This window comes from Paroedura picta, chromosome 7 (assembly GCF_049243985.1).
Source record: "Paroedura picta isolate Pp20150507F chromosome 7, Ppicta_v3.0, whole genome shotgun sequence".
NCBI lineage: Eukaryota > Metazoa > Chordata > Lepidosauria > Squamata > Gekkonidae > Paroedura > Paroedura picta.
Window position 1 is genome coordinate 73437545 of NC_135375.1, and position 23232 is coordinate 73460776.

The 23232-nt window shown below is 39.1% G+C and overlaps 1 protein-coding gene across 6 annotated transcripts in view; it reads right to left on the reverse strand.

Annotated features, from left to right (window-relative positions):
- RFX3 (regulatory factor X3) overlaps window positions 1-23232 on the reverse strand; it is a 214897-nt gene that overhangs the window by 155209 nt on the left and 36456 nt on the right. Inside the window, exon 1 of one of the 6 annotated variants that reach the window (XM_077344910.1) lies at window positions 22393-22414. The exons of 3 other annotated variants lie outside the window; for them this stretch is intronic. The gene's annotated coding sequence lies outside the window, so the exon portion shown is untranslated. Of the gene's footprint in view, window positions 1-9509; window positions 9533-22392; window positions 22416-23232 lie in introns of those variants that run through there. 2 more of the 6 variants (XM_077344916.1, XM_077344920.1) reach the window with 2 other exon arrangements.

Below are 23232 nucleotides of genomic sequence, written 5' to 3' on the forward strand. Positions count from 1 at the left end.
GAATTCTTCTGTATGTCCCTGGGCCACCATATCCCAGGGTTGTCAACTAACCTGAAGCTATTCTGAAGCAATTTCCATGTAGTCCAGGCAAAAACATCAGCCAATTCTGTACTTTCAAAGCCCAAAAGGAAAAAAAAACCACTTTGTATGCCTCAGGCTAATCAATCCTTGTCACCAGTGTTAAGTTCTATGAAAGACAGCACCAAGAAGATAAAACCAACACTGCCAGCAAGGAAGAAAGAAGCTGAAGCCAAAAACTAGGTGTGGAATATGACCAACCTATGTAACAGGCTGAGTTCCAATATTACCAAGGATGGCAAGGATGGCATGGAAATGGAATGTATTAGTGGTTACACATAGAATAGCTGGAAGAGAAATTAGAACTTCTTCCCATCCAACCCCATAAGATTTAATTATATTTTAACCACTGCCCAGGCAGTATTGGTAGGCCAACTAACATTCCTTTGTAAACACTACTTGCTACTGAAGACAATAAGCTTCATGTTATCTGACAAATAACAATCTTGTTATAAAATGTCAGTTAAATCAATCCCAATCATCCCACTATTTTTTTATCCAAGACCACAGCATAATCCATTTACCTTAGCTTTTATGCTAGATTCTATTCGTGATAGAGGTACAAGTGTAGGCTTAAATAGAATGCTTACTGATTTACTAATTAAAGATTTAGTGATATAAAGTTTTTGTGAACTACGGACCATTTCATTAAATGTGTCCTATATTGGTACAAAGCATCCATGATTAGGGCCAGAGTATCAATGTGCAAACCCCCCACTGACGCAGTAGAGGTCTTGAATCACTGCCTGACTGCTGTAACTGAGCAAACAGAAGCTGAAGACAAGATGAGGCAATGTTACTTGGGAAGGCAGAGATGTTAAAGGACACAATATTTTCAACCGGGTGCAGTTGACCTTTGCAGACTTGGTTAAGAGCCCAGGATGTTGTACTGCATCCAGCATTGCTGGGGGAGGAAAAAGTAAATACAACTGCTAAAAATCATTTATTCCAACTCAGTGTAGCTCAAAAGATGGCCCCCTTACCCTAACACAGCCAATACAGCCTCCTGGATCCTCACCATTTTGACATCAATGCTAAACTATAATAAATACACTCTACATAGGACTACCCACAAACTCTACTTGTAGAGTACAGTTGGTGCAGAATACCATTTAATGGATGCCTACCTGCTGCAGCTGTCACTCCACAAATTGGAAAAATCAACAACTGCATGTTCAAGCACACATTCTTGTTGTAGCCCCCATCTTATGGAATGGCTTGCTCAAAGATGTTTGAAAGTTTCCCAGCTTTCCTTGTTTTCTACAAACTATGCAAAACTGAACTCTCCTAATAAAGAAAGGGGACTACGATCTAATAGGCATTACAGAAACCTGGTGGGATAACTCTCACAACTGCAATAATAGGATTGAAGGTACAACTTATTTAAAAGAAACAGACAAATTAAGAAGGGGGAAAAGTAGCACTATATGTTAAGAACATATATACTTGTGAGAAAATACATGTTTCTGAGCATGAGAGTTCATCTGAGAGTATTTGGGTAAAAATAAAAGCAGTAGGAAATAATAGTGATATTATGGTGGAGGTCTATTATAGACTGCCAGGCCAGGCAGAGGACTTGGATGAGATGCTTCTGGATCAGTTTACAAAGATCTCAGAGACACAGGACCTAGTGGTCATAGGAGACTTCAATTGCCCAGATTTCTGTTGGAAGACCAGCTCTGCTAAAAATGAAAAGTCCAATAAATTCTTGATTTGTCTTCCTGACAACTTCATTTCCCAGAAAGTGGAGGTCCGCTATTTTAGACTCGATACTTACCAACAGGGAAGAACTGGTTGATGAGGTAAAAGTTGTGGGTGCACTTGGTAACAGTGACCATGTGAATTTGAATTTTATGATCTTGGGGAAGAGACTTCAGGAGAGAAAAATTTTAACACATTTGTTGGGTAGAATCCCATGATCAGAAAAACTTAAGATGAAAGTCCAAGAAGATTGGGAGTTTATCAGCAGTGAAATACTGAAGGCACAATCACAGACAATTCCCTTGAGAATGAAAACTGGAAAGAACCTAAAGAAACCAGGAGGGCTCCATAAACAGTTTTAAAAAAAAAATGAGTAATAAAAAAAGACTCATTTAGGAAATGGAAGGGCAACCTTATAAACAAGGAGGAATATAAACAAATAACCAAGGCTTATAGGGAGAGTGTTAGAAGAGCTAAAGCTCAGTATGAGCTTTAGCTAAAAAATGCAAAAAAAAAAAAGGTTATTTAGTTATATTCATAGTAAGAAAAAGAATAGAGACAAGGTAGGACAAGAAAGTGACATTGTAACAGGTGATGAAGAGAGGGCTGAACTGCTCAATTCCTACTTCTCAGTCTTCTCAAGCAAGGGGAATCGAGCTCAACATGGCAAAATCATTTCACATGATGAAGGATGGGAGTTGTGGCCTAGGATTACTGTAGAGTTATTCCATGAACACCTAGTTTTTTTAAACAAAACCAAATACTCTGGGCCACGTGAACTGCATCCAAAGGTACTAAAAGAACTTTCAGCTATAATTTCTGAGCCTCTGTCCATTATTTTTGACAATTCCTGGAGAACAGGTAAAGTACCAGAAGATTGGAGGTGGGCAAATGTTGTCCCCATCTTCATGAAGGGGAAATAGGAAGATACGAGTAACTTCTGATCCGTCAGCTTGATGCCTATAACTGGCAAAACTTTAAAACAAAACATAAAACAGTCGGTCCTTGAGCAGCTAGAGTGGATGGCTGTAAATACTAAGAGTCAGCATGGCTTTTTCAAGAACAAGTCATGTCAGACCAACCTTACCTCTTTTTCTGAGCAAGTTGCTACCTTGTCAGAACAGGGGAATGCTGTGGACATTGCTTACCTTGATTTCAGTAAGATTTTTTGTAAGGTTCTACATGATATTCTTATTGGCAAGTTGGTAAAATGTGGTATGGATCCTATTACTGTTAGGTGGATCGAGAACTGGTTGACAGATCGCACCCAAAGGGAGCTTTGTAAATGGTTCGTCATCTTCTTGGAGAGGAGTGACAAGTGGAGTGCCTCAGAGATCTGTTCTGGGCCCTGTGTTATTCAACATATTTATAAATGATTTGAATGAAGGAATAGAGGGGGTGCTTATTAAATTTGAAAATGACACTGAACTGGGAGAGGTAGCAAACACACCAAAAGACAGAATCAGAATACAGGATGATCTTGATAGGCTGGAAAACAGGGCTAAAATGAATTTTAATAGTGAAAATGTAAGTGTCTGCATTTAGGTAGGAAAAATCAAATGCATCAGTATAGGATGAGTAAGACATCATGGCAGTAGTACATGTGAAAAGGATTTGGGATCTTAGTAGACCAAACACTGAACATGACTTGGCAGTGTGACTCAGTGGCTAAAAGGCAAACAGGATTTTGGGCTGTATTGAAAGAAGCATAGCGTCCAGATGATGCAAGATTATGTTACCACTTTACTTAGCTCTAATAAGACCTCACTTGTAGTGTGCTCAGTTTTGTGCACCACAACTGAAGAAAGATGTAGAGAAACTGGAGCGTATCCAGAGGCGAATTACAAAGATAATGAGGGGTTTGGAAATCAAGTCGTATGAGAAAAGGTTGAGGGAGCTTGATTTAGGCAGACTGTGAATGGGTGGGCAGGAAGGGATGTGTCACTGTTGGTCTCTTGTGGCCTCCCCTCACATAACCAGGGAATTGCTAATCAACATCGTAAGATACTAGGTGAATTTCCTCCACACCAGACTAGATTCTGGAGATTTTTGGTGGAAGGATCACTTGGGGATAAAATTGGGATAACTGTGGGTAGACAGATAGCTGTGAGTTCTTTTCAACTCTATGATTCTATGAAATATTCAGAAGGGTTTCTTTTAAACATGGGAAGGAGTGCTATAGTGTATGGAAATGATTCAGAAAGATGCTCTGGTAAAAGGATAGTGAATGGAGCATGTTTCACTAGCTCCTACAAGATAATTTAAAGGTAAAAGGTAAGGTATCCCCTGTGCAAGGACTGAGTCATGTCTGACCTTTGGGGTGATGCCCTCCAGCGTTTTCATGGCAGACTCAATACGGGGTGGTTTGCCAGTGCCTTCCCCAGTCGTTACCGTTTACCCCCCAGCAAGCTGGGTACTCATTTTACTGACCTCGGAAGGATGGAAGGCTGAGACAACCTTGAGCCGGTTGCTGGGACTGAACTTCCCAGCCTGATGGGCAGAGCTTTCAGACAGCATGTCGGCTGCCTTACCACTCTGCGCCACAAGAGGCTCATACAAGATAATTTATGCATCTTTTAATGTGACATGTTTACACATACACATACACATACACATACACATACACATACACATACACATACACATGCTTTCCTTCCCTGAAAGCTCAGGTCAGCTCGTACAAGTTAAAATACAACTATACAATATAATAAACAAAGTTTAAAATTCATTCAATTTTAAATGCAATTTATCATCACTTAAAACAAATGTTTTGCAAGGACTGAAGAACTTAATGTCCCACAGGGCTCTGATCTCACTAGGTAGAGCATTCCATTATGCTGGGTCCAGGACCAAAAATGCCCTGGTTGAGGCCAATTTTATTTCTTTAGGGCTGGGTAGATAATGTTGGTTCCAGAATGTTTAGGGTTTTACGCATGATAACTTGAACCTTGAACTTGATATGGCCTACAATCGGGATCTAATGCTGCTAAAAGAGCACCAGTTCCATATGCATTCTCCACTGGGTCTTGGTTAGGACTTGTGCTGTTGCATTTTTGACCAGTTGAACCTCCCGCATCAGTTTCAAGGGCAACACAAAATACAGTAATCTAGCCTTAGTTCTTGAAATTCTACTCATAAAGAGGCCCTTTGGCCCACTGAGTTGTTCTTAGATGATTGTTGATGATGATGCTGCCCTTGAGACCTACATCTATGGTGGGGTCTGCAAAGTTGCTGTTGATGCCAAAGAAACAGGCTATTTTTCTTAATTTACAAAATGGCATTGTCCATCTTCACTGAGAAGAGAGTAGCACATTCAAAATTAGGTCTTCTATCCTTTGACAGGTTTCCACAGGTAAGGCAGTGAAACAAAGACATGCATGCCTACAGAGCACCACGGCTGAATCCATAGCCAAGTATGTCTGCCACCGTTAATCTGTTTAGACAAAGGGCTTCTGCTTAAAGAAATTGGCAAGTGAATTTCTGTCATCTGCTAAGAGGTTTATATAAGTCAACATTCTTCACAATAAGAAAAGTTAGTAGCTACCCATTATGGCTGCATAGTTGGCAACTGTGAGATTAAGGGTCGAAGAAGAATACGCCTTACTACTAATGTCGATTTTATGTTCTTCCCTATAAGCAGGGGAGCAGTTTATCAATAGCAATTGCATTTCCTCTGCAATTATGGAGTTGGTTGAAAGATAAGGAAGAGTCTACCCTTCTGTTGCACAGTATAAAGGTTTTGGACCCAGGAAAGCCAGTGTGGTTAACAGCATTGGACTCTAATCTGGAGAACCAGGTTTGATTCCCTATTCCTCCACATGCAGCTATTGGGTGACCTTGGGCAAATCACAGTTATCTTAGGGCTGTTCTTGCAGAGTAGCTCTTTTAGAGTTCTTTCAGCCCCACATACCGCATAGGCTGTCTGTTTTGGGGAAAGAAAAGGAAAAGTGTTGTAAGCTATTTAGGGTAAAAAGGGGTATTAGAAAAATAGCTCTTCTTCTCTTCTTTGAAGTAGCTGAGACATTAGTTTGTTGTTTCCATATGGTGTTGGAAAGACCAAAAATACCTTTTAACATGGGAAAGGCAACCACCCCCAGTGAGTGAAAGTAGAGCCTCCCCAATATTTTATATTTTGATCTAGGAACCAATGCAGTAACTTGAATTTCCACATGAACAGAATCCTCAGTTATTTCTAATGGATACAAAACAACTAGGCATAACTTAATTTTCATTGTATATGTGGGAAACAGGAAGAGGGAGTGCTAAACCCAACTTGGCTGGACCCTGGTAGAAGGCACATTGCAGCAATTGTCATTTTCAGATATTCCTCAACCTAAGGCCAAATTAGTTTTTTATATTTATAGTCCTTAATACACTGCTAAGTATGAAAAACCAGTACCTAATGGCACAGACTCAGGCTTTAAAATAGATTATAGTTGATCTGTATTGACATCTTACAGATAAGTGCAGAATAGATATAGTACATGGGTATCTTCTAACAAAGCAGCTGAATGTTCTCATTTAAGCTGGTAAATGGCTACTGCTTCCAGTTTATCTCTTTCTAGCAGACACTGCATTTGTTCATCCAGAAATATTTTTTCTACACAAACATAGGCCTAATAGAACAGCTGTGTTTCAGGCCCTGCAGAAAAGATTAAAGTCACTCAGGGCCTTGATCACTTCTGGGTGAGTGTTCCACTAGGTTGGGACCAAGGCCAAGAAAGCCCTGGCCAAGGCCAATCTCATTCCGTTGGGCTAGGGATCTTGGGCAGATTTTGGTCCAATGACCTTAATGGTCTTTGGGTGATGCAGAGGACCTCCATCTTGGCTGGATTTAGCTTCAGCAATTCCACTTGAGTCAATCCACCACGGCCTATAGATATCTGGCCAGACAGTCCAGCAGTGTCAACAGATGCCCATTTATTGAGAGAAATAGCTGATTTCTGTAATCTATATATTGGTGACAACCCAGCTGAAACCTCCAGTTCAGCTAGGCGAGATGATTCCTGTAGATGGTAAATAACATTGGGGATAGTACTGCTCCCAGTAGGATCTCACAGGAAAGGGCTTAACACTGGGAAGTACTCCCACTTCACATCCCAATCCTATTATCTAAAGGATATTTTGTTAATCAAATACTCCACTGAAATGGTGCGTATAAATCCATACTTCTATTGTGCCATTGTTGGGCCTTGTGGCAGTGAAGTGAAAGAGAAGAGAAAGTGTATATCTCTTTCATATGATGTCTGTAGGGACTTTTAAAATTATTATTTTGCCAACATGTTTCCTAAATTTGGCATGACTTATCAGTTGACTAGAAAATATTTTCACAGTCGTACAGTACAGGGAACAGGATACTTTTTTAGTTGTTCATTTTGAGCTAGGGCACAAATTAGGGTTGCTTTCAAGCTTTTCAGGAGACCTCTCAGCACAGCAAACTTGCACCTCCTGGCTTCCTGCTTACACTGCAGGCATCTCCAAAGAGGAAAAATTGGCCTGCTGCCATTTAGCACCACTTCTCTCAGTCATACTTAATATCAGATGAGGTCTATAATATGAGATAAATAGTAATGATGAAAATAATAGTGACAAAATAGACTGCTTATAATAATTTAAACAATATTCATGGTAAATTATGAGGAAGAAGATACTGGGCAAAACCTTTTTTTGCTTGTTTGTTTAATATATTATGTAAATTTTGAATAATTGTATTAATGGCTTTGTATAACCCCTTTTCTTTTCTGTATACTTTGTATATCTTTAATATCTATCTATATATATAGATATAAACATATAATATCAAAAAGAAAAACTAGCTTCTAGTGTTTAATTCTTTCTTTCTAATTGTATAAGATGACACTAATTTTGCAACATAAAAATCAAAAAGAAAAACTACTGAATGAATTATTCATATTGACAAAAACCTTTGAAATGTTAGTGATTATTCAGTTTTATTCGTAATTTTTAGTACGTAGTATGTTCAGCTATGATTGTATTGTGGGTCTCTCCCTGATTCACAGTAAAAGTACAGTTGACCATTTTACATCGGAATATGTTTTGTTGTAGGACATAAAAAGATACGTGTTTTAAGTTCTTTTGATTGTTTTATATGTTACTAGATTTAAAGCCCATTTTAATTGAAAATAAAATGGGCGCTAGATGCCATGGGACCCGGGCCCGACTCCCAAAGGCTTCTGCGTAGGCCTGGACTGGGTCCGTGGGGCCACAGAACCCTTAATCCTCCCTCCCCCCAGCAGATGACAGAAGGCTGAAGCGGGGTTGGGCTGGATTGGGGGGAAGCGGCCTACCTGGCTCCGGTGGCGTCAGGTCCTCATGGGCCGGGAGCTGCGGGGACGCTGGTTGCGGGCGGGTCTGAGGCGGCCGGCCACATGGCGCGTCACGGGAGTGGCGGCCAATGCGGCGGGCCCCGGCGGCGATGGCGAGGAGAAGGCGGCAGGCCCCAACGGCGACGGTGAGTTAGCGGCAGCGTTCTCCCGGCCGCTGGAGTGGCCTCGCCGCGTCTGTGATGCGGCGCGGCCGCTCCAGCGGCCAGGAGAAGGCAGAGTTGGGCGGGTGTGCGGGTGGAAAGGAGCAGTGGAATCCTTTTATTTAGCTACATATCCTTATCTAGTCAGTGTGGTTTTTGTGGCTGTTTTCTGTTAGCCATGGCATTGATGTCCAAGTCAAGGTTTGCGACAAATACTCTTAAAATGTCATGTAAATCAGTGGTCCCCAACCCCCGGGCTGCAGCCCGGTGTCAGTCCGTGAAGGCCTCAGCGCCGGGCTGTGGCTCCCTTGCCCCGCCCCCTCCCGCAGTGAGAAGCTCGCCAGGCCGCAAGCAAATTGGCCGCCAGAGTGGCCAATTAGCTTGCGGCCCGGCAAGCTTCTTGTTTTGGGAGGGGGGGAGAAGACTGCCGGGCCGCAAGCTAATCGGCCTCTTCGGCGGCCGATTTGCTCGCGGCCTGGAGGGGCGGGGAGAGGGAGCCGCGGCTACCACCATGCCAGCAGCACAAACGCGCGTGCGTGGTATTGCTGCATATGCGCGTTTGCATCTGGTGGGAGTGCAAACACGCACACGCAGCAGTTCTGCGCATGTGCAGCACCGCCACGCATGCACTTTTGCGCCCCACCGGACGCAAACGCACATGCACGGCAAGTCCACGCATGCGCATTTGTTCCAGGGCTGCCGCGCGTGCGCGGGGCCCTGGGCCACCTTCTCCCCCTACCCCATGACAGCGGTCCGCGGCCACAGAAAGGTTGCGGTCCGCTGATGTTCATCTGTAAGCCTTGACCTACACTTCGATTCCACAATTTTAATCTTGGAAAAGGTTTGTGGTGCCAAAGACTGAACATGCCTGCACAAGGAATCTAACAGATTGTAAATGTCTCTGAGATGAGCGCTGGCTTACAAATCAGTTTCATCTGAAAAAAAATTACTTGCATCTTCTGGTGCCACTTCAAATGGATTCTGAAAAATTCTTATTTCCTTTCCTAGCTTATGGCAATCAGTGAATCTGTTCTTAAATTCTACCTGCAATAGGTTACGTGCTTTGATGTGTCTTTCAACAGTGAATTGTAAATTCCTATCCTTCTCAAATTTTAGTTCATTGCAACATAAGAAGTTTGAAAAGTTACCTACATTAATTCACTTCACAGAAATGTTTAGTTTTGATTCAACAGCTCTTAATTCAGTATACATGTCACATACAAGCTTTCCTTTCCCATGAAACCTTAGGTTCAATGTGTTTAGATGCTCTTTGATATCCGTTAAGAACACCAAATCAAAAATCCATTCAGGGTCAGAAAGTGCTTCTTGACTTTTTTCTTTCTCCTTAGGAAAGACATCGATTTCATAATGAAGTCTGAAAAAAACATTTGAAGACTTTGTCTCTTCTAAGCCAACTGATTTCTGCATGGTACAATACATCCCCATATTCTGCATCTATATTTGAGAGAAAATTTTGAAACTGATGATGAGCAAGGCCATGATGCCTGACGTAATTAATGTTGAATACAACAAGAGACATCATGCTTTCCCACTGAGGAATCTTACTACACAAGGCTTGCTGATGGATGATGCAGTGAAATTGTATGGGAAGTGTACCGTTTAATTTCAGTATCTCTTCACTGTTTTTTTGCTACACCAGTTTTACTTCCCACCATATTTCTTGCACCATCAGTTGTAATGCTTTTCAATTTATCCCAACTCAGACCAAGATTTTCTACTGATTTACACACCTTCAAGAATATGTTTTCTGCAGTTGCGGTGACCTTCAAACTCTGCAGTGCACACAACTGTAATTCTTAAGTCTATCCCCCTGATAAAATTTAGTAGTTGAGCAGTGTCTATCAGCTAATACCAAAAGAAAAAAAATAAAAACTTTTTGCATTGACAACCAGTGACATATGCAGCTCTTCTCATAGTTCTTGAACACCCCTGGTGATTGTAGATGCAGATAAACTGACACAACTAACACACACTACCTTATCAGGACACATTTCCTCCATTACTTTAACCATGCACTTTAAAACAAATTCACCATCAGAGAATGGTCTACCATTCTCAGCAATACATTTAGCAACATGAATGGTTACAGTAGACAGTAGACAGGTTCTCTTCAACTAGCTTTCTAGAACCATTTTGCTGAAAAACATTGATTTTTAAAGAGAGTTTATCTTGTTCACTCACACCTCTCCTTTAATACTGAGCAGTTTCAAGACATTTCAGGCAAACTGCTTTATCCTTGTTTAAAACAAAGAAATGTTCAATACTAAGAATGTGCACTGCGGGGGGCGGGGAAGGCAGCAAGGGCAGTGCGGGTGGCAGTGGGCGCCCTGCCCTCCCCCCACATGGTGCGGCATTGGCTGCAACTGGCGGAAACGGGCACCAAAGCAGCTGAATCACACATCCCTACTCAGTACTCTGTCATTAAACACATGGTGCTAATCTGCAATTTTTCATTATTTGAAACAGAACTTCCTTTCGCCAACATCCTACAAGTTTTTTAGAAGAGCAGCAGTTTCAGAATTTCAATGTCATCCTTGAATAAAATATGAGTAGTATAATTTTAGGGGCCTAACTCCTACCTTTCCCATTATATATACTCCACTCTAGCTGCTATTAGCTGGGGATTTTCAATTAGACCATGGCAAATAGAAGAGACCCATGCTCCCCCCTATGCACTACAGTTCTCAGAAGCACTGGACTATATACACAGCTAGGAACAATGTTTTAAAATGTATTGTGAATCTGGCCTACCATATGACAGAGTTGCAATCCTAAGTACAGTGAATATTATGAATTTATTTCTTAATAAACACAATACCATGAAGTTTAAGTATACACCTGGTAATATGTTTTAATTTTAATAAGTTAAAAATTGGGGGCCCTCCAAAAAAGGGCAAGAAAGAATGAGGGCAGCCTTCCACCTGGAACAGAGGATATGCCATTAAATTGGCTTCAAATTATAAGCATTTAAACTCATGTAATTAACAACGGCAGTATATAAGGTATTGATTTACTAAAGATAATAACAGGAAATAAAAGCAATACAACATCAGTCAATGCAAACTGTAATCAGTACAATATACATATTTTAGAAGAAAAGGAGAAAGCATACTGTATTCCAAGTGCTGCTGGTAGACAAAGCAAAACAACAACACTATAATGAGATTAGAATTATGGATGGAAGGGGAAGGAGGCAAATGTCAGGTCACCAAAAGCGTCTCACAAAATAATTGGACGCTATCTTTGTTATTCAAGTGGGATTCATTCCAACAGATCATAAGTCCATCTATACACATTCTATCCTAGTCCTTAGAATATATAGCACACACACATCTTTAAGTCACTCAAAATTAATTTACCCACTTATAGACTAAGTTTCTGCAAACAAAATTCTGCCAAACAATTCACAGAATACCCTCTTCAAAAATGACTCACTGCAACTATTCTTATCAGCCAAATTTTCACTGAAAAAGAATGCAAAGAAATAATAGTCACAGCTATTCCCAGATCCCACAAATGTATTACGGCGTCACAACTGTTCGAGGTCGATGGTGTGGAGGCCAGGAAATCTGAGAATGGATAATTTCACAAGTGACTGTGGCTGTAAAAATGGTATTTGCTTCCCCCAAATTCACCAGAAAGCATTGCAGCATTCACTCAGCCAAAGTTCCAATATCCATTTTGCCTCATTTTAGTTCTCCAATATAGTTTTCCAAGTAACGTTCAAACACAAACAAAGTCAACAGGCAAGAAGTGGTATCTTCTTCAAATTTATTGAATGTATAATTCAATAAATGTATAATTCAATAAATTTGAAGAAGATACCACTTCTTGCCAATTGATTTCATTAGTGTCTGGATGTTACTTCTTGTGAAATCAAAGGTGTTTTATTTACGTGGACCACTGTGGCAATCAGGATTTTCATATTCAACTGAGGAGAAAGAACAGATCCAACAACAGCTACCTCCCATTGTAACAAGAAAAAGATTAGATTGCATTTACATGCGGTGCATTTGAATGAGTATTTAAAACTCGAAACGATCCCTAGGGCTCTTCGTATCCAAAAATTCCTATGTTATTTACACACAATGAATCTTTTAAAGAGAAATGGGGCAGCTATTCTGACACAACGTTTGTTTGACAGTGTTATTAATATGTCTTTTCAGGAAATCACCAAATTAGATGTAGAAATCATGGAGATTAAGGGTACATTAGAAAATTCAGTTGCCGGAGAGAGGTTTCATTCTAAACTGGGAGATATTGATGTGGAACTGAAAAAATATTCGAACATGCTTAAAGCATTCAAAAACAGAACGTTTTGGGGAATAGGGACTATCAAACCAACAATGTTTACCCATGGATTACGGCTAAAACCCCCCAAATTTAGATCCAAATCAGTCGCTTGGGACCCGAGCATGTTTTCCTCCTTAGAATTTGACTCAGGAAGCTCAGCGAGTGACAGTCACTTTCACAGCCCCAGCCACACCCCGTTAAACAGGCTAGATGCCCGGAATGCTTCCAGGCGGGTTTTCCCAGGGGCAGGAGGGCAGTGAGACTGAGATAGTCTTTAACCTTTCAGCAAGACATCTCACCATGGAGGAGGAAACTGTACTTATCAACAGTTTATCTTATGTCCCACATAGCAAAACACTTTTAAAACCAGGGTGGATTTGTTTAAACTCACTCATCTTTTAAAATTAATTTTCTTTCTTCTACTACCTGTTATGAGTCCTTAGAAGATTCAGACGCAAATCTAAATTTAAACTACCACAGGAAGTACCGGAGATTACGTTTGAAAAAGCAGTTTACATTTGAAAAAGAGATTTATACATTATGGAGAAAAAACATAAATATTTTAGAAACAATCTCTCTAAAAAGGAGTTTCAGGCACTTAGATCTCTTCAAATGGATGACACCATAGTAATTAGGGCTGCTAATAAAGTTGGGGGGGTAGTCATTTGGGATAAGCAGGTATAACTTATGGAAGCTTATAGACAACTATCTAATGAGGCACATTATAGTAAAAGCTCCTGGGAAAAGGCGAAATCCATAGCCAGATTAATTAGAATAGTTATTCAAGAAGGTTTGGCATTGAATTACATTTTTAAGCAGGAAGGTGAATTCCTCCTTCTACCTAAAAATCATAAGACGATCACTCCGATTCCTGCCAGACCAATCATAGCTAAGTTGGGATCAATCACAGAGCCTTTATCTCAATATTTAGATTACTACTTGCAAAAACTACTATCCTCCAATAATAATTGCTTATTAAAAGATACTACCCACTTTATAAATTCCATTGAAAATTTATTTGTAGAGCTGAGGGGGCAACTCTAATAACCACAGACATGAATGCCCTATATACAAATATCTCTCATACAGACTCACATCTCGTGGTAGAAACTAATTTGACAAAACACCTGGAGCCACATCCTCCCACCCATTTTTATTTGACATAGTGTTGGAAAATATTTTTTTTACTTTTCAAAACCAAGTGTTCCTACAGGTACGGGGTTTGGCCATGGGCACAGCTTTGGTGCCCATAGTAGCCAATATGTTCATGTTGTCTCTGGAGGAGACCTTAATACTTAATGGAGAGATTTCTATTTCATTAATTGTTTATTTTACACCAAATTTCTTGATTGTTTTTACACCAAATTTCTTTCATTGTTTTTGATCACACTGAACTTTTTGTAAATTTTGAATAATGACTGAATCAGGTTTACCCTACTATTAAATTCACAGTACAATTTCACCCAAATCAGATTCCCTTTTTGGATACCCTAGTACATGTTATTAATAACAATAAATTGACTGTTTCTTCATATCATAAGGAGACAAACAGAAGTATATTATTGCATTTTGACTCTTTCTACTCCTGGTCATTAAAGATCAATTTGCCCAAGGAACAATTCCTCCGCATCATCAAAAGAAATAATACCACCCCAGATATGTATGAGCGGGCATGCATGGATTTAAGGATGGATGTGACAAATCACGGCTACCCACAATGGAAAATAGATAAAGCAAAACGTCAGCCGGATTAAGTGTTGATAGATCTACCTTTTTACAGTACAAAGAGCATCCATTAACACTTGATTGACCAGTTCATTCCAATTTTCAGATTACTTGGGGGAACTTTAAAAATCATTTTTAACACTGGCATCTTGTATCACAAATCTCTGGATGTAGCGCAAAACCACTTTTGGCGTGGTGAAGGGGCAGGAATGTAAAAGAATCAAACTGAAACTACTACAACAATCCTCCTTTCCAAGGTGGTAACCATAAATGTGACAGATATTCGGTTTGCAAATATTTGCAGGAAACCGTTACTTATACCCACACCAATGGTTTTAAAGTACATATTGTTTCATAAACTGTGATACTAAATATGTGGTATATTTAATATTGTACAAATCTAATTTAGGGTATGTGAGCATGCCTACATGAGCTCTTAAGACCAAAATCCAGGAACATAGATGCCGCCTGAGAAACAGGGTGTTGGATGCCCTCTGGTCCAACACTGGGTAGAACAGAAACATGGATTGGAGGACTTTACTTTTCTTGGACTGGAAACTTTGAAACCAAGATTCGCGGAAATGGATCCTCAGACCACCCTCCAGCAGAGGGAAAGCTTTTAAATATATTTTTTTAAATATTTAGTTTAGATACGATTTCTATGGACTCAATTCGACAATGGACTTGACTTGTTTCCCATAGACCCTTTGCTGCCTTTACCCTCTAGATCAGGATATTACCAACACCTGTGTTGTTAGGACATGCTTTAAATTAGAAATGTATTACTAAGGGTTGGGCACAATTAAGGAAGTGACCCCTGTACTGAAGGAGCAATTGCCTTACTTTTGATATGCTTTACTTGTGCAATTGAAATTTAATGGTGATTATTGAGATATTAAGTTGTTTATGGATCTTGCTATATTGTATATGAAAGTATTACATATTGATTCCTTATTTTTTTTTTTTTGATTCCTTATGCTATGTTGCGCTGCTTTAGACAAAAATTTGCCACCACTGAGGAAGTATCAGAAATGCTTTGCTTTAGACAAAAATTTGCAACCACTGAGGAAGTATCAGAAAGTGGACTGAACACCTGGGACCCGTTCTGGTTGCTTATACATTCAAGAAGATACCACTTCTTGCCAATTTATTTTGTTTGCGTCTGGAAAGAATGACTAAAAAAAAATCTGTGAACAATTTGCAACATTTTTTTCCACCTAAAATTATGTGTGGTTTTGAATCATTATTAAATTAAGTTTTCAATTTACATTGCAAAGAAAGTGGTCAACTCATCATAATTGTGTCATTTCAATAAGGAAGTCCTTTTTAATGAAATATAATTTTATACAAATAGCACCTGCTCTTTACTCTAATTGCCAGTCTTTACAACTACTTCTTTTTTGCCAAAAATGAAGGGACAAAAGCTGAGCAATGGTTTGCATATTTATAGCCTATAGCTGTCAAAAACTCTGATTCAATCTGCAGCATAAGTAGCCATGTCAGAAACTGTAACCATGGCAGGTATATCCAAGTTTCTATATTTTTGCCATTCTCAGCCTCCTTCCTCGCCAGCAGCCTACCCACCCACATGCACTTTTCACACAGCACACTTGACAGGAGAACAGTATGACAGACTTATGACACTGAACTAAATTTGTCTAGCCACCATCGGCAACTTATTCATAGCCATTGTCTCCAGATGAATGTGCAATTAATAGATATCAACTTCTTGCCTTATTATGTGATTCTGCAGATTACAATTCTCTTTTCTTGTGCATCTTAAATTATTATAAATATATATATTGTTTTAATCTGAGAGCCAGTTTGGTGTAGTGGTTAGAAGTGCGGACTTCTATTCTGGCATGCTGCGTTCGATTCTGCACTCCCCCACATGCAGCCAGCTGGGTGACCTTGGGATTGCCACGGCGCTGATAAAACTGTCCTGACTGAGTAGTAATGTCAGGGCTCTCTCAGCCTCCCCACCTCACAGGGTGTCTGTTGTGTGGAGAGGAAAGGGAAGGCGAATGAAAGACGCTTTGAGCCTCCTTCGGGTAGAGTAAAGAGGCATATAAGAACCAAATCTTCTTCTGAGTTTTCAATCTGTTTTTTAACACAGACACACAGCTGCTGCTGAACTTCGTGAACCAAAAAGGCACTGAACAAATAAAGGCTAATAAGATACTAATCATCATCAAGCATAAATAAAAACTCCCCATGCTTGATGGGATCAGGCCGCTTACTGGCCTAGTAAACCTTTTCTCCAGACCCATTATTTAATGGTCAGTTTATATTCAACTATTTAATGGGCTATATTAATTAGATAATTCTTTTTATCTTATTTATTCTTCCCTGGCCTTTACAAAATTAATTTGGAAAGTATGCAATGAATTACAATCCACACATATACTGTATGAATTACTACCTATTTAATCTTTGTCTTTGCACTATATCTGTCACTACTGGACATTAAAATAAAAATGCCCACCATTGTTTCTAACTGATTTTCTTCGTATTTTTGTACTAGAACTATAAGTACTTGTATCAGGCTGTCAAATTTTGTGGAAAAGACAAAAGAGCTCCCAATTCAGACAAGTTCACTATGAAAAGAAATCCATGACAACTATTTGTCTTCCTGTTTTATTATTACATCTGGCATGGTCACTCTTAGAAATTCAATCTATTATCGTTGCTAGGCATCAGTTGCTGTGCAACCTAAAAGGGTATGTTGTGCGTTCAGGCTAAGAAGCATTAATAAACCTGTAGGCCACTGTCTACAGTTCTTAACAGTATGGTCAATGATCTAACTGCTTGTAAGTCTCTACTCAAGACTTAAGAGTAAAGAGATTGTGACAATTTAAAAGACTGTATGTAGTTTTCAAGCCCAAGAAATTCTGAATAAGACTTCAAGAGCTAGCTTTATAAAGTTAAAATCTCAAAAAAACAATTCCCACTGTTTAGTTTGAACAGAGTTTAGTACAGAATATAATTGCAAAAATATACAAACAGGCATACTTTTTATTAACTATAGAAAAAAAACTACATTAAGATAGAAGTATCAGCAAACCTGTAAACTAGGCATATTCTATTAACATTGCTCTTGGAATCCAAAGGCATGGTAGTCCTGTACAAGGTGAATCTTATTTTCTCCTAACGATCTCCCATAATCACTGTTCTCACTTTGTGGTTTTAAATTTTATCAGAAGACAAAAATTGTCCTTTTCTTAGTTGCTCAGAATAAAGAAGTTACTCATAAGAAATCATACGTTCTATAAAACACAGTACTGTTGCCAAAACAAGGATTAAAGTGTGCTATAGGAATCTAGTTTGTGAGAAAGAAACAAGAGTCTTTGTCACAGAGCCCAAAATTCAGACATCACAACACTGTGGTTAAACCAAAGATTTCCAAATACAGGAGCTCAAGGGACAGAGAAATTGTTGTTGTTGTTGTTGTTGTTGTTGTTGTTAGGTGCGAAGTCGTGTCCGAACCATCGCGACCCCACGGACAATGATCCTCCAGGCCTTCCTGTCCTCTACCATTCCCCAGAGTCCATTTAAGTTTGCACCTACTGCTTCAATAACTCCATCCAGCCACCTCATTCTCTGTCATCCCTTTCTTCTTTTGCCCTCAATCACTCCCAGCATTAGGCTCTTCTCCAGGGAGTTCTTCCTTCTCATGAGGTAGCCAAAGTATTTGAGTTTCATCTTCAGGATCTGGCCTTCTAAGGAGCAGTCAGGGCTGATCTCCTCTAGGACAGACCGGTTTGTTCGCCTTGCAGTCCAAGGGACTCGCAAGAGTCTTCTCCAGCACCAGAGTTCAAAAGCCTCAATTCTTTGACGCTCGGCCTTCCTTATGGTCCAACTTTCGCAGCCATACATCGCAACTGGGAATACCATAGCCTTGACTAAACGCACTTTTGTTGGCAGAGTGATGTCTCTGCTTTTTAGGATGCTGTCTAGATTTGCCATAGCTTTCCTCCCCAGAAGCAAGCGTCTTTTAATTTCTTTGCTGCAGTCCCCATCTGCAGTGATCTTGGAGCCCAGGAAAATAAAATTTCTCACTATCTCAATTTCTTCCCCATCTATTTGCCAGGAATAGAGAAGGCCGGATGCCATGATCTTTGTTTTCTTGATGTTGAGTTTCAAGCCATCTTTTGCACTCTCCTCCTTCACCCGCATCAACAGGCTCTTTAGTTCCTCTTCACTTTCAGCCGTTAGAGTGGTATCATCTGCATATCTGAGGTTGTTGATATTTCTCCCTGCAATCTTGATCCCAATTTGTGACTCCTCTAATCCCGCCTTTCTCATGATGTGCTCCGCATACAAGTTAAATAGGCAAGGTGACAGTATACAGCCTTGCCGAACTCCTTTCTCAATTTTGAACCAATCAGTGATTCCATGTTCAGTTCTCACTGTTGCTTCTTGACCTACATATAAGTTTCTCAAGAGACAAATAAGATGCTCTGGTATTCCCATCTCTTTAAGAACTTGCCACAATTTATTGTTCTCCACACAATCAAAGGTTTTAGCATAGTCAATGAAGCAGAAGTAGATGTTCTTCTGGAACTCCCTAGCTTTCTCCATGATCCAGCGTATGTTGGCAATTTATTTTATTTATTTATTTATTTATTTTATCATACTTTTATACCGCCCTCCCCGGAGGCTCAGGGCGGTTTACATTATAACAGAGAACCATACATAAAACAGTCTGTAGAACATGTACACCAATAACCAACAATTGCAACCAAACACAACACAGTATAATAATAAACAATCATAACACAAATTTGATCTCTAGTTCTTCTGCCTCTTCGAAATCCTGCCTGTACTTCTGAAAGTTCTCAGTCCACATATTGCTGGAGCCTAGCTTGTAAAATTTTGAGCATAACTTTGCCAGCAAGAGAAATGAGTGCAATAGTGCGGTAGTTTGAACATTCTTTGGCATTGCCCTTCTTCTATGACCTTATAACAAACCTGGCTTGTCTTCATCCATGAACAAGCTAGAGTTTGTTTATGACATCTGAATGCAATCTGTATGTTAATTCAAACAGATTCTTCAGTAGTAAAAATATTCAGTCAGAATAAGGGTTCCTACAACCAAGAATCTGGAGCAAGAAATATTGTATGTCCTGAATATCAAGAAATGACCCAACGTAAGAATGATGTAAAATACATCAAGCAAAATACATGAAAAAATGGCATGGATCTACAAAATAAAGTTACAAATTCACCACTCTATAAAGATTTACGCTACAGATCCAGCTGTTCAATTTAAGATGACATTGATACAATGTATAGAAATTTGAATTGTTCAATATGTATGATGGAAGGGGCTAAAGCAAAAAGTAAGCCCTAAACAGATGATGAAAATTAATACAGAAAACAAGTGAAGGAGAAATAGGCAACCAATGAAGATATCATTACTCTGAAATAATATCAGCACATTACAACAAGCTAGTTCCTGAGCACTGAAGACTACCAAATGTCTCAGTTTCTAATCTACTAACAATAACCTTTAAATGTTCATGAAAGAAATGCTTCCTACAATTTAGATAACATTACCATCTAAAAAAACAAAACAAAAAGACCATGTAATTGCAGTTTCATTAGAAGAAACAGAATAATTGACTGGTTGGTACATGAAAAATAAATCCCAAATCAATTCTATTTCTTTTCTCTGACAGAAGAGAAGTTGATTTTAAATATACCTTTTATCAAGGCTTCTGGCAATTCCACATAATAGCTTCATAAGTAAACTGGAGAAAAGTAATTAAAAAGTGCTATCATAAGATAGGCACACAGCTGGCTGAAAAACTGTAGTGCCCAAGAGGAGTAATTAATGGATCAGTGTCAAGCTGGGAGGAAGTAAAAAGTAATGCTCCAGTTCACAGAGATCTGTCCTAGGTCCAGTGCTGTTACACAGCTTTATTAATTACTCAGATAAATATTTGGAGAGTACTCATTAAATTTTCTGAAGATTCCAAAATTGGGGAAATTGTAAAAGCACTGTAAGGATAAGATTAAATTTTTAAAAAAGTTTTGATACATTGGAACACTGAGCTATAAGCCACAAACACAATTCAATACCACATCAAATAATTCAAAGAGGAAAGCAAATGCAAGCATACCGTATATACTCGCATATAACCCGAGGCACTAAATTTTACCACGAAATCTGGACAAACTTATTGACTTGCATATAAGCTGAGGGTGGGAAATGCAGCAAGCTACTGGTAAATTTAAAGGGTGGCCTGAGTGCTTAATCCATGTTCAATCATCACAAGCTTTCTCATCCAGCCTCCCTCCCAACAAATACAGAAAAGTCAAGAGGAGGAATAGCTGCTGGGTTTTGTACCCCGCTTTTCACTAACCAAAGGAGTCTCAAAGTGGCTTACAATTGCCTTCCCTTCCTCTCTTGATGCCAGACACCCTGAGAGAGCACTGATAGAACTGCTCTGTGAGAACAGCTCTGGCAGGAGAACCAAACAGTGCCCTCCAGGCCAGCAAACCAGAGCAGAACAATAGTAACCAAAGTTGGCAACCTACTACAACAAGAACAACACCTACCAAACTGGGGGCTACAGTGCCCCCCAGAACAAAACACTGAAATAAAGAACCGTAAAACTGAAAACTGAAAGAAATGTAAAAATCAACTTTTAAAGAAACGCAACCCCAAGAAGAAAAAACAATGCTGTCAAAACAGTAAATTCCAAAGCACCCCTAAAACCCACCCCACCCCACCCACAGAAATCAAAAGAATAGTTTGGAAAAAGTGATTAGGAAAAGAAGGGGGAAAAATATCAGAATCTCTCAGTTAAACCATTGATGTCCTACAAGCTGCCAAAGTAAGCTTTCAAGATATTTGCAAAAGGCAATTGTTAGCTGGGAGCAATTAGCTCACTTGCAAAGAGCTCAGATTGCAAATGCAATGCAATGAGTAAGCTCAGTTTTCAAGATATTTGCAGAAGGCAATGGTAAGCTGGGAGCAATTAGCTCACTTGCAAAGAGCTTAGTTTTTAAGATCTTTGCAGAAGGCAAAGGTTAACTGGGGGCAACTAACTCACTTGCAAAAAACTCAGATTGCTAATGCAATGCTGCGATTGACTGGCTGGAGGCAGGCTGTTAATCAATTACCCGCGTATAAGCAGAGGAGGTCTTTTAAGTGCTAAAAACTGTGCTGGAAAACTCTGCTTATATGTGAGTGTGTATATCTATATCTATATCTATATCTATATCTATATCTATATCTATATCTATATCTATATCTATATCTATATCTATATCTATATCTATATAGTATACACTTCCTAAAAAACAACATTATGACCACCCTGAACAATATATAAAGCAACCAGAACCAGACATAGGGAACTTAACCGTATGAAAATTCCTATTAATTTACCTAATCTTTACAAGTAAAAAAATGTGACAAAATATTTATACATCCCATGGCCTTTCCCAACCATGTCAATATTTCTTCCACAAGTCTAACACTTCCAAATATATATATACTATACTTCCGTATATATACTAAAAGAAGAAACATTATCAGTGTTCTGGTATTGTTGAAAAATCTGGAATACGGGTATCATACAGAAAGTATTGCTTCACAAACAAGAATCGTGCTTCACTACTACTATTAGTTATTTAGGCATCACTTGAAGAATCATGTTGGATTCACCTAAAATTCCTCCAGGTTCAACAACAGAAATCTGCATGAAGAAACAGTTTCAAAATTCTAACTCTCTTACTGGGTCAGGAATTATACATGTCAGCTTCATGAACATGTGGATCTACACTGCAACACAATTATGGATCCAAAAAGCATCCAAAGCTCACATCCATGGACTGCAAGATGCAGAAAAGGATAAGGAATTCCAACCATAATACAATATGGACAAGAATCACCTGAATCTTAAACTGGATGCATAATGTTGCATCCATTCATATTTGGATTATGGCCATCACATTTTCAGGCGACAAACCAGAAACCATTAAGAAGAGCACAAAACAGATGATAAAAGTTTAGAAGTTATCAATACAGGAGAAAGTCCTGAAGAAACTGGGCATTAAAATACACGATTGTTTACCTGAGCCAATGGAATGAAGCAAAGAAGCAAAAGATTCAAATCTAGGCTGGGTATTGGCATACTTCTTAACAGGAATATGTTTCACAAGTAGAGGCATGGTTTCTCCATGCTACACTTTTTAAAGAAGAGACTGGATGGAACTTCACCAGTCACACTTGAATTCAATAGAATTCTGTAATTGCCAGAAAAAGATAGGATGACCCATTAGATTCAACTCCAAAGCCGTTCTTGTTCATATACAATCCAATATCCAGAATGTTCATTGAGACTTCTATATCAGGAAGTGGGCAAGACAACCAATTCTCACCACTGCAGCAAGAAAACAAAATATGATACCAATGTTAATCAAAGGACAAGAAACATTACTAAGACAAAATAGTAGCAGAATATGAGGTTACAAAAATGGATATCTTTACTTATTCAGATGTAATTTCTATGAATTTGTGAATAAGAAGATATAAGATGAACCAATTCTGCCATACATTTTCAGACTCATTGAACATTACCAGCTGAGCATTACAAACTAAGGACATTTGCCAGCAGAGGGGTCTAAGAGGGTGAGGACAGTGCGGATGGAGTTTTAAAACAGAAGACTTTCAAAATCCATTTGTTCTGGGAGCTGTAAAAAAGAAGACAGAACCATGCAAACTCAGTCTTGGGATATGCATAACATTAGTTCTTTGTATGCTAGCAATGATTAAAAATCCTTTTAACATTTTCATACTGCACAATATAAAGAATCTGTGATTATTTCACCTCTACTTTGGGTTATTAATATTAGTTTGTTTTTAAGATGGATGTACAGAAGTGTAAACTGATTGGAAAATCACTGCTGTAATT